General features: G+C 33.2%; 1 long non-coding RNA gene across 2 annotated transcripts; it reads left to right on the plus strand.

The window, feature by feature from the left end:
• Window positions 1-1957: 1957 nt before the first annotated feature.
• LOC148781529 (uncharacterized) lies at window positions 1958-10793 on the plus strand. 2 transcript variants are annotated; one of them, XR_016057630.1, is made up of 2 exons: window positions 1958-4737; window positions 9207-10793. It is a non-coding gene; the product is annotated as an uncharacterized LOC148781529 (long non-coding RNA). The 2 variants fall into 2 exon arrangements; XR_016057631.1 differs by lacking the exon at window positions 9207-10793 and adding an exon at window positions 4864-4965.
• The last annotated feature ends 1975 nt before the right edge of the window (window positions 10794-12768 follow it).

Genomic DNA, 12768 nt, shown 5'->3' on the forward strand with positions numbered 1-12768 from the left:
AAACTATCTTGCCACCTTATTTTGTATGTCCAATATTTTATTAAACACGCACTAGCAAACAATATAAAAAAAATATTTTCAATAAAATAAAATGACCAAAATACCCCTAAAAAATTCAAGGGGTATTTTGGTCATTATATGTTATCAAAAACTTATTTTTAATATGTTTTTTTTATAGGTGAGCTCCAATGAGAAGATGACAAGTACCAAATTTCATATTCATATAATTTGTATAAAAAAAAACTAAAAAAAAAATACTTTGAGACGTAGGATTTAAGATCAAACGATGATTGACTGTCTTGATCAAAATTGGACGGTGGGATGGTAGGGAAAGTATATATCTTCTATGCTGTAGAAGAAGTATAGAAACATTTCTTATTAGAGATTACATATCCTTAAAAATTACGTCTAAAAGTCCGTCTCAAAAATAGATTTTTAAGAAAGGGACTCATTTTTACATGGGCTGTTGTTTTGCCTGATGATCGTGACGAGCATGCTCATGTAGAAGCATAGTGTGCATTAATTCCCTTGGGCAAAAGAGATATTTTGAAATATTTTTATACGAAAATTTGAGATCTACATGAGAATCATTAGATGGTTATTTTAAAAGAAATTGAATTTGGAGTTCCTCATCACTCTTGCTCTCCAAAAGTTTGAATTCTTCTGTATTTAAGGTTGGTCTCTAGGCTCAAGAGGTCATGTCCGCAAAATTCAAGGTCGTAAAAATACTCATAGTATGAGTTCTACCTGAGACCAAATGGACAATAAGCTCCTCCAGGACCCGCATATCTTTTACATGTACAACAATTTCCATCGGGAGCAAACTGTATATTAACTCGCTCGGGCAAAAGCAATTAAAGTTGGGCAAATATATGAGCGATTTAAATTGAAAATCGAGGAAAGAGTAAATTTCGAGGAATATGGGGATTCCATCCACCAAAAGGTTCCAAGGCATTGTTGTAAGATTATGTCTTTTGCCTTAAAAGGTTTTTATTTGTTAGACTAAATATGGGTTGGTTTCTTAACATGATTGGGGTTAACATATTCTATGACATTCCTTTCATTTTCATTTTGTAAGTAAATTGGCATGGCTTCCATTTTGTAAGTAAATTGGCAGCACGCTGTCCCTCTAGATGGCCGGTGGATGCTCCCGACTTTCGGCGTGAAGTGGCGGTGGACTTGGTGTCCGAGTCCCACGCCCATGCGCTTGGGTCGAAGTACACCTTAGCTTTTGACATCTGAGAATGTTCTTTAATGTTGAAAAAAAAAAAAAAAATATTTAATCTCATAAATAGTGTATCTTGCTACATATTATCTAGACAGTCCATTTTCCATCTTGGCTACTACCGAAACGCTGTGTCGCACAGGTTCTACTACCGGAGAGAGAGGCGTGTGAGAGAGAGGCGTGTGCAATAGTATTGAGGGTAGTTTAGTCTTTTTATTTTATTTTATTTAGGTTGGGGGTTATTTGCATAAAAAATTTGTTGTAGGGAAAAAACTGAGAAAAAAAGTTAGATTGAGAGTAAGTTGCAAATAGTGTAGTTTTCGAGTTTTTTTTGTAGTTTTTCCTTATTGGGTTCAAATCCTATTGCTACTGCCCCACTCATACTAATACTAATACTAATACTAATACTGCCACTACCACTGCCCTTGTGTCCTCCGAAAGGTTACCGACTCTTATTGAATTCTCTTCGTTTCTTCTCCTCATTTCAGTTCCAGCCTTTCCAACCCCACCAGCTCTTGGTGGGGCGACATAAATGCCCTTCGTGGACCCATCTTGGGCAGGGACGGTGGGTCCTTCGGTTGCTGAGGCCTATCAATGAAGGAGTTGGTAGGTGGGTTATTATACAAATCCAACTACTTCATGGAAGATATCATCCTTTCAGGAATTTCATGGAAGTAGGTTTAACTTTAAAAAAAAAAAAAAAAAAAAAGCAAACTTAATGGAGGATGCAAAACTACAAGCATTTTATTCAACGGTAGTTTAGAATTAATGCAAAAACAACAGAGTTATTCTATCATAAATGAAAAAAGCCACAGTAGAAATAGGTTGCGGATCTCCATTTGCCACAGGCAATATTAATCCAGTAACATCAGCATGATATTATTTGTGAACTGCAACCAAAAGAACAAAAAAAGAAATAGTTCCCACCAGAACTAGCACAATCTTCTCTTTCATGCTTTATTTGAAGTTTGTGATAACACCTTGTCATATGCATGGGAGGATTTAATCAATAAACATAACTTCTTTCTTGGTAGATATAATCTTAACTATCGCTAATAATGGAAATCACTTGGACCACCAAGTAGTAGCTCATCAATTTGTGTTTCCATCTCATTAATGTATATCCTCTCTTCCATTGCCTGCTAATCCTTCATAATGCCAAACGTTTAGGGCACGTTTGACAATTGGAACTTAAGTGAGAGGGCATCCCAACTTCCAACCCACTCTTGTAGTTCTAAGTTCAGTTAGATTGTATTTTAAGGTGTGAGAAGTCCTTATCCCTCAACAATGGTGATCGTGGCCCTGCAACCCTCCCTATGGAGAACGAAGCTTCAGGAGCGTGGATCACACACCGCAAGAATATATAAAAATATATATATATATATTTTCCATCAATTCACGCACTCACATCATCCTTCTTATTTTGTTTTCCCTCTCTTGCCTCTCCAACGTCACCCTACGTCCCTCTTTCTCTGTGCCTCTCATTGAAGATCATTCTCCTCACTCGAGGGTTTCTTGCCTTCATCAGGTGTTGATTTCAGTCCTTTATCTTCCCTGTTATTGTGTTGAAGCTACGAATACATTGAGTTTCTTTTATTTTTTTTTAGGGTTACTCCCATAACCCCAAATCTACAAAAAAATATTTTATTTTTGATTTGTCTATTTTTTTTCTGATTAAGCTCAGAGAAGATTAATCATAAATCTACAAAGACCATTTATAGTTGATTTTTCTTTTTTTTTTTTTTTCCCAGTTGTTCAATTTTGATTTGTCTTTCTTTTTTTTTTTGATTAAGCTCAGAGAAGATTAATCCTTATCTTTACCCCTCATGTTGCTGGTTCAAACTCTTACGAAGTTATGGTGAGTGCTTGGTGTAAGATGTAAAAACTATGTAACCTCATTATGAAAATCAGTTTTGGGACTCAGGACTTCCCCAAGGTTATTAAGCTTGGCTCGTTCAGGGGTCATATTAATTGATTTATATGCTTCTTTATTTTGCTTATTTGTTTCTTCTTTTAATTAGCCACTCATGGCTCATCTATTTATTTGAATTCAATCGATTTATTGTTAGTATTTAGGAATTAGTAGATTTATTGGCTTCTTCTTATGGTTACATAGATATTTTCATTGGTTTTTATGGTATTTTGATGTTGTGGATTCATAAATTTTGTAATTTACTTTATGATCCTCTATATTTCTTATCTTTGATGCCATGCAATTATTTTGGTTGATTATTTTGCTAGAGGTGATGGATATAAAAGTCTATCAAAAATTGTTCGACAATGTTTAAATCTTAATAAATTATCTACAAATTTCGTTAACCTAAATTTTTTTGGTGTGTGCCCCTTAGTGGGTCGTTCCTAAATAAAATACAAAAGAATAAAAATGACCAAATTTTCCATATAAAATTTTCATGAGTATTTTAAAAGTTTTTTATTTTTTTTAGAAATACTTCATTTATATGTGAGTTGGATTGATGTTCACATGCTCCAAAATTCAAATGAAGATGATTTGTAGAAAAATTCTTAAATTTCAAATATTATTAGATAACCGTGACCAAGATAGACTTTGGATAGTGATAAGCTATGAGCAAAATGCTGTAGAAATTCACTCGTAAGTATTTGTAAGTATTTTCTATGTATGCATGGTAAAAATACTAAGGGAAACTTACATTACTTTCTTTAGAAATTTAAAATTAGCTCCAATATTCCATATTTTTGTTTATGTTCTGCCTTTTTAGGAGCGCGTCTAGTATTTCAGTTTTGTCTTTTTTTCTATATAACATATTGAGATCAAATTTTTGTGTTTTTATTACCATAAAGCATCTTTAAAAAATTATTAAACTAAGATAAAATGACCTAAATATATGTACAAACTGTAGGGGCATTTTAGTTTTTTATTTATTTAGAGTTATTAATTTTATATTTTCTATAAGTGTGGATTGGTGAGAAGCATAGATATTCAAAATTTGAGATTAATTTTATAAATAAAAAAATAAAATCAAAATATCCAAAAAAAGTGGGTTGTGAGTGTAACATATGAAATAGTGAGGGCAACATGTAAAGAGGAAAATTTATCTAAGGTTGGTGCACCTCTAAAATACAGTCGAAAAAGAGTGTTATGAAATTGAAAAACCTTTCAATTGATCATTTTCATCGTTAAAGCCTTATCAGTGGTAAACATTTGCCTAATGTTTTGAAAGAGCTAAAATTTTCTAAATGACTATGGAGACTCGGCCCAGCTGCAGTTGGAATCAAGTTCGATATTGGCTCTTGGTGCAGACAACATCCTAGGTGTAGGGGAGATCGGAGCAAGAGGTCACGCCTTGAAGATGCCCGTCCTAGGCTGCAGACGCCGCAACAAACACACCATTGCAATCTCTGTTGACACCATCAACTCCTGTTAGACCTGGGTTCTGCAAAGGAGCCTCCCTAATTAATCATAACCTGAGTCCGAATTTTCAATTGTAGGCTTTCAAATAAACTATAGCACAAGAATGGCCGAAGTTGTAAAGGTGAGTAGGTGCCATGACGTTTAGAGTTCTATTTCTATCGACTTCTAGAGTTAAACATTATTATTTTTTCAAAAATAATAATAACTACTATAGGTTGTGATTTTGTGCTCATGCTTACTGTAACAGGTATGCTAATGAGAAAAAATAACTGCAAGGAATCCATGAATCCCTAGGAAATTAGAATGTAACATGCTAACAAAGGAGCAATCATATGAGTCAAATATTTGATAAGTAATTTCTAATTTTGCCCCTTCTTCAAAATTAAAGTAGTTTTTTAAAAAACACTTATGTGATAAACCAGAACTTCACAAGCCATTCATTTATATATATTCCAATGTTTCGCGAGTGAATTGTTTAATGAGATGGCGTGAAAACATACAAATTTCATATAAGTGTTTAAAGTGAAATATTGGTATTTGAAATCACCGTTATCTTTTGAAAATTAAACGCCATCGACATAGTGGAATTCAAACGTTTAACATGGTGATTTAGGGAGTTATTAGTGTTCGAAAATACCAATACTGGTAACTCATTTTGTGGAATACTATCATTTGAAAATCCCAAGACTCTAATAATCTATTTAGTGAGATATTGGCGACAAAAAATACCAATATATTTAGACAGACGTAATAATAGTAACTGCATATATTTGCACCATTCATTATCAGAATTGAAGGTGGATACTCTGAGTTTCATGCAACACACAAAGTCGATTGTGGTGCACCATATAGCTAAATGCGCATCTTGAGTATTAGTGTTTTAAAACCTGGCAATTTCCAATTCAAATCGTTGATTTGGGTGGAAATTAGTCGGAATGAAACTAGTTTTTGGGATAGTATGGGTTCAGGCATCACTTCCCTAAATCCCTTATATATTATTTTTTAATATTTTATTTTGGTGTAATTTGGTCATATGTACACACACTTCAAATTTTAGATAAATATGATTAGTACAATAATTATAAAAATTCAAAATACTACCGGACAACTGTGACAATGTGATTAACTTTGGACGGTGATGAGGTATTAGTGAAGTACTGTAGAACTTCACCTATAGGCGTTTTGTAGTGTCTTCCTATATAGTGCCAAGGCCCTAAACAATCAAATTAGAACCTACCTAAAAAATTTCACTAGAAGAGGTTGTTTTGATGCTCAAATATCTTCAAATTGATTTATCTCAACATCAAGATGCACGGACATAAGAACAAGTTGTATTTCAAATTTTGAAAATAGTGTATTTTGTAACACATTTTTGAACTGTCAATTTTCAAGATTTTCATAGATCTGTCGATCTACACCATTTTTTAAGATTTAAAATTTATAAATAAAGGTGAAAATATATTTTAAGGCTATCACAAAGATTTCCAGTATTAAAGTAACATTTCTCGACACTATTTGAAGGTAGGCTCTAATTTGATTGTTTTAGAGCCTAGACTCTATATAAACCGCACCCAAAAAAAAAAAAAAAAAATATATATATATATATATATATATATGAGCAATGATTTAATGCAATGGTTGTATCATAGTATAATGCAACGACACTTCCAGAAAACCATGTTTGTGGTATTTGTATGACCTCAAATTTTGCACACTCTTTCTCTTCATCTCAATAATCAATCTTCAAAAAACAAAGAGTTCAATTTGAACCCTAGATATGTTCAAAATGAGTCACCTCCAAAAACAAATCTAGACCATTCATTTTGTGAATTTCAAGATCTTAGCCTTTATAGACTCAAAATCATTTTTTTTTTTTAGCATTGTTCATCTAATGATAATAAAATCATCCAAAAAAATTGGAAATGAAGAAATCCTTCTAAGTCCTAGATCTAAGCATCTCACCAAAATGAACAGCCTATGTTAATTGGGATAAAGAAATACTTTCTAGGTTGTGTTTTGAATTTTTTCTCTTTTTGTGATTGTTCATTAGAATGAAAAAGAGTGTATATTTCAAAAGTTGGATAAAACAAATGGCCATAAGATGGTTTTTTAAGGTTGTTGCATCATATTACTATACAATAGTTGCATGAAATCATTGTATATATATATATATATATATAGAAAAAGTCTTCCCAACGCCTATAGGTAAAAATGAATAGTGATTTTGCCTACCCTCATCACCATCAAAAGTTCATCGTACGGTCACGATTGTCCGGTAGTGTTTCATTTTTTACTTTTTTCTAAAAATCAGAATGACCTGAAATTTGGAGTGTATGTACATATTAGTGGGGCACACCAAATAAAAATATAAAAATAATAATTCGCAAAAACAATATTGATGAAAATACCCCCGAAATATTTCGGGGGTATTTTGGTAAAATATTTGTATTTAAAATATTTTTTTGATATTTTTTGTATATTTAAATATTGTGATAAACACATATTCCAAATTTTAAGTCATTCCGATCTTTAGAAAAAAAATGACAAATAAAACCCTACCAGATAATCGTGAACTTTGAAAAGTGATGAGGGTAGACGAAATCACTGTTCATTTTCACCTATAGGCGTTTTGTAGTATCTTCCATATATATATGTATACGAGAAAAGTTTTAATAAGGTTGCAACCTTAAAATGTAGAATCACAGATGCATCTCAAAATCTATTGAAAATGTTGTTTTAATGTTGACAAAATCCTTTAATCGATCATCTCGACATCGAGATATATGAATATGAAAAAAAAATGTTGTTGAGTCCCGAAAATAGTGCATCTTGCGACATATTATCTAGACCGTCAATTTTCAAGATTTTCATATATTTATAGATCTACTTGATTTTAACCATTTTTAGATTTTAAAATTTTCTACTTAGGTATGAAAATAGATTTTAAGATAATAGTAAGAATTTTTTGCAGCAAACTTACACGTAATGATAAAATTCTAAGGTGCGCCTTCATTGCATTGTTTAAGGTTGCAACCTTATAGAAACCGCACCCTATATATATAACGACCGAGAGAAACCGCACCTTATAGAAATTGCACCTTATAGAAACCTTATAGAAACTGCACCCTAGGGTGAGCCCACTAGCTCACAGAATAGTATAAGCCCAATAGCCCAGATTGAATCTCGGGTGATTTGACAATTGAGAGTATTTTAATTTTAATTTGTTTTTTCTACAAATTCAAATCACTTGAAATTTTAGGTGAATATTCTTTTCATCAAGCCGCACCTAATAAAAATATAAAAAAAATAATCTGCAAAATTAAGATGATAAAAATACCCCCCAAAATTTATGGGGGTATTTTGATCATTTTTTTCATGTAAATTTTTTTTTTTAATATTTTTCGAATATTCATCTATTTTTTATCAACACACAGATAAAATTTCAAGTGATTTAGATTTATAGAAAAAAAATTAAAATTCAAACACTATCGGGCATTGGGCCTTTGGGCTCATTTTTTCTTGTGAGCCCATTGGGTCACAGAAGCAAATTCCATATATATATATATATATATATATATATATATATGTTACAAATCCAAATCACTTAAAATTTTAAGCGTGTATTCTTCTCATCAAGCCGTGAATCAATTTGAGAATTTTCCAACATCAAAACACTTTTTCTTAGTGGTATTTTGTGGTGCGCCTTACTTGAACAGTATAGGTTGACAACTATCTTTAAACTTTTTCCTCCATGTACATCGGCTAAGGTAAACATGCCCCTCAAACATGCGCCAATAACTTTGAACCATTGTGTCATGCGGGCTGTACTGCATTTGTACATTATGCGATCATGGCTGCAAACAAGTGGTCCATCTAAAAACAATTGTAATTAACAATCCAAATATTTTTTTAATATAATTATTATTTTTAGTTTTTAAATTTTATTTATCTTTTTATATTCATGTTCTCTATGTTAAAGATTATATTTTATCTAAAACATATATTTTATTGCCCAGCCTGCATTTGTACATGTGCGGTCTAGGCGGCATGCTAAAAAAACATGTGCTAATGACCGTAATTGAAAAAGGAAACTACTCCAAATGGACGTACCTCCTTAAAGATTGTGATGGTAATTTGAGGACACTTTATAAAACTGTTCTCATGCTAAAAAAAACATTTGTACATGTGCGGTATTCGTCGCACATGCTAAAAAAACATTTGTACATGTGGGGTCTTGGCCGCATGCTAAAAACACATGTGCTAATCACAATAACTGAAAGGAAACCACTCCAAATGGACGTCCCTCCCTAAAGATTGTGATGTTAGTTTACAAAACTGCCAAGTAGGGTAGAATGGTTGAGAAGCCCGGGTCATGCTCTGATAGGGGGTTAGTTATTTCCATCACAGAACGTGCATAAAATGGCCTCCATGCACCCTCCCCATATCACCAATTACATCTCTCCTCTTCTTCTCATTCTTTTAACCAGCTGAAGATTTGATGTTTTCATGCTTTCCACAGGCTTTCTTGAACATGGTTCCCTTCTTATTCTTTTAACCAGCTGAAGATTTGATGTTTCATGCTTTCCACAGGCTTTCTTGAACATGGTATCCAGACGGTTCCTCTTCGAGTTAGTTCTCGGAGATGCAATGTTGAGTAACAGGTTCAAAAAAGCTGTGGAGAAACATGGAAACGATTATTACGCTGTATTGCTGGCTCGAAGGCGATTTTATAAGAATGTTGGCCGTGGTTAATTTTCCGGTTGATGATCTGAAGATATTTGTCACTGGTGCTAAATTTTTCTTGGTTACTAAGAGAGAGCCATATAGGATTAATTTTTCAAATTCCAACATATTTACCCTACTTTGATATTTTCATTTCTGCTTGCTATATTGGTTTTCAAAGAAATTTCATGAAGGTACATGCATGAGTGGGTCTTCATAAATTTGGGTGGGGGTTCCGTTTACACAAAACACTAGTGGAGAAAATATAGCAATGAGTTTATGTCAAGAATGTTTAGGGAAAGGAATTTATTTCAAAGAATATGGGAATCTATTTAGTCATAATAAAGTTACAAGGCGTTATTGCAAAAATATTTCATCTCCTTCATATTTTTATATCTAATAATTTAAATTTCATATGGATTTCAAACATGGAGGGATTAAAATATATTTGTAATCCCTGTGATCTTGTTTTCCAGAAAGATACTTAATTGGAATAGCTTCCATTTTTCTTATATGATAATTATTGATTGGGTTTGTTTTTGATGGACTAGTTTCTTGATGTATTTTTTTGCCCCAGTTACTGATAGTGGAAAAATGGTACATTTCAAATTCTTACATGGTAAAAAAAATAAAAAAAAGGGAGCTAAATTACATGTTACATAAAATCTGTATGTGTGTCCTGTGAAGTATATTTTTCGAATTACCAAAGCATTGTGATATATGGTGGTATTGAAAAAAAATGTAAAAAATCACCCAAATCAGAGAAAGCCACGACGTAAAACAAATGGGAGAAATTTAAAAAATGCATTAGCATCTACTGCAAAAACACATTGTAGAATGACAAACTCCATGATATCCCACTCTCATTTGCTTTAAAACATCATCCTAGGGATACTTACGAAGCATAGAAACCATATTTCTAGTAATGTCGATGAATATGCGTTATCTCATTAATTTGATAGTCGTTAAAGTGACACAGAAAGGAAGATGGAGGAATATTTGTTATCTCATTAATTTGAATGTGGTTAAAGTGATGCAAAAAGGAAGAAGGGTGTCTCCAAGATTGGCTTAAAATAAATTTTGATGGCTCTTTGGGGAACTTGGGTTTTGCTAGAATTGGAGTTCTTCACTAATAGTGATAGTTGTGTCATCTTTTGCTTTGCTCGTCCACGTGGATGGTTTTTTTACTCTCAAAATGTAATTATTTGGTGTAAGGAGGAGGCGAGGCCACCATGGAAATTATGGTCCATGTGATTACAGGTTATGGATCTTGTCAGGGCTCTCTTTAAAACATGCTTATAGTGAGGCTAATGATACTGTGGATGGATTAATAAAGTTTGGGGTTCTCTTTTGCATTTACATGTTTCCGATTCTTTGTTTATTTGAAGAGTTGTGTAACCTTTGATTGAGATTTTAATAAAATTACGTGCTTTCGCTATTGAAAAAAAAGAAAAACCATACTGATAGTATCGAATGGGTGGATACCTGACGAGTTGGGGAAGGATCTATTTGTACCAGAACTAGGTCTGGTTCATACTTGGGTCTAGCTTAGGCCCTATTGGATCGAGTACAATCTGACCAGACTTAGTATATAAAAGATATATTAAAAGGGTGCGGCTTCTATAAGGTTACAACCTTAAACAATCCAATTAAAACGCACCTTAAAATTTTATTATAACATGTACTTTTATTAGAGGGTGTTTTTTCTATATTAAAACAACATTTTTAATAGATTTTTAAAGTGCATATGGGATTCTACATTTGAAGGTTGCAACCTTATATAAACTTTTTCATATTAAAATAGGTATATACATTTTACATTATAAAAAAATAATTTTTATATTATTTTATTTCTAGATTCGGACCAGATGCAACTTGATAGGTCGAGTCTAGGACCAAGTGACTTGGACTTGACTCCAGTCAGATTGGGCCAGTGTCAAGATCAACCCGGATCACTCCCAACCCATTTACATCACTATAACCAATGGCCTGCCAGAAGGCGACTTAATGCGCAGTTTTGACTCGAATCTAAGACTCAAGATTTGTTATCAAATGATCAGGCTTAATTGGTTAATTGGTTAGCACTTGATGATTTGCAATGCTACGTCCTAAACTCAATTCCTATGAAGTTATGTGCCCTCTCCACTGACTCATCCAAAAAAAATGACTTACATGCTAGTTGACTTTGGCTTTTTTTAAGTTGTAATGAGCAACGGCTCGTTTCATAATCATTGCAGGTAACAAATTGTGCCACGGGCGCATGTCATGCATCTTAGGTTTCCCTCGAACAAGGATTGAGAAACAGCACATCCATCTAGCCAAGATGGCATAAGAAGTTTTGCAGTTCGATAAATTGAATTACCATTTAAATAGTGTTTGTGCAAAGATTCATAATCCACAAGACTTGAATTTTTTTTTGAGTTTTGGGCTCGGTACTTGCCGAATCCAATACAATATATATTTTCATTTTAAATTTATTTTCAAAGAAGATGGCCGAATCCATCTTTTTCTTCACAACTATGGTTTCAGCCGGTGGTTTAAAAAACGGATCGGTACCTCGGATCGGGCACACAAAAAACTCATCCGGATCGAGAACCGTCGATCCGGATTGGAAATCGGCCGAATCAGTTGGATTAAGCCTTAAAAAAATCTAAAAGAATTATTAAAATTCATTCTAAATGTTGTTTTTTAGGAATCCAATAGATTGTTTTTTAGGAATCCAATAAAAAATGAGGGTACTCCATTAAGAACTTTTATTTTTGGATCAATATGTTAATATTGAGATTTTTTTCTTGCATGAACTACTGTTAACCATTATTACTAATTATAATTAGGGTTTTAAAAATGGGAGAGTCGCAACAGACTCGCCCAAATCGACACGGGAATCGGGCACCCTGTGTCGATTCTTTTGCAAAATCGAGAATCGGGCGGCGATTTTGAACAGTGAATCGCCGCTATTCCAGCAGCTTAGTGACGTCACTGGGAAAATCTATTCCAACTATCAACGAATTCCTAGGATTTCTGGTGGAATGGGGGTTGTAATTCTTTCTACTTCTTCGAGGTATAATGATAGATCGAGAGGCTCGACGAGAAAGAATTGGAGGAGAGATTTTATGTTATATATGGTGATCCTTCTGGTATACAAATTTTATCCGCAACTTCCTATTTATTTTATGAAAAAGAGAGGAGAGACAAGTTGGCCAATACCGCTTATCCTCGACTAGTTGATACTTCAAGGAAGGGAGTTACCTGGAATGAAAGAACAAAAATTAATTCATGAAGGTTTAATTATTGAATCACTTCCCAATGGCATGTTCCAAGTTCGCTTCGATAATGGAGACCTGGTTCTAGGTTATGTTTTAGGAAGGATCCGACATAGTTTTATACAGATATTACCAGGTGAAAGAGTGAAAATTGAAGTAAGTCGTTA

Source organism: Amborella trichopoda, chromosome 6 (assembly GCF_054954075.1).
Source record: "Amborella trichopoda isolate Santa Cruz 75 chromosome 6, AtrichopodaSantaCruz75HAP2 v2.0, whole genome shotgun sequence".
NCBI classification, from domain to species: Eukaryota; Viridiplantae; Streptophyta; class Magnoliopsida; order Amborellales; family Amborellaceae; genus Amborella; species Amborella trichopoda.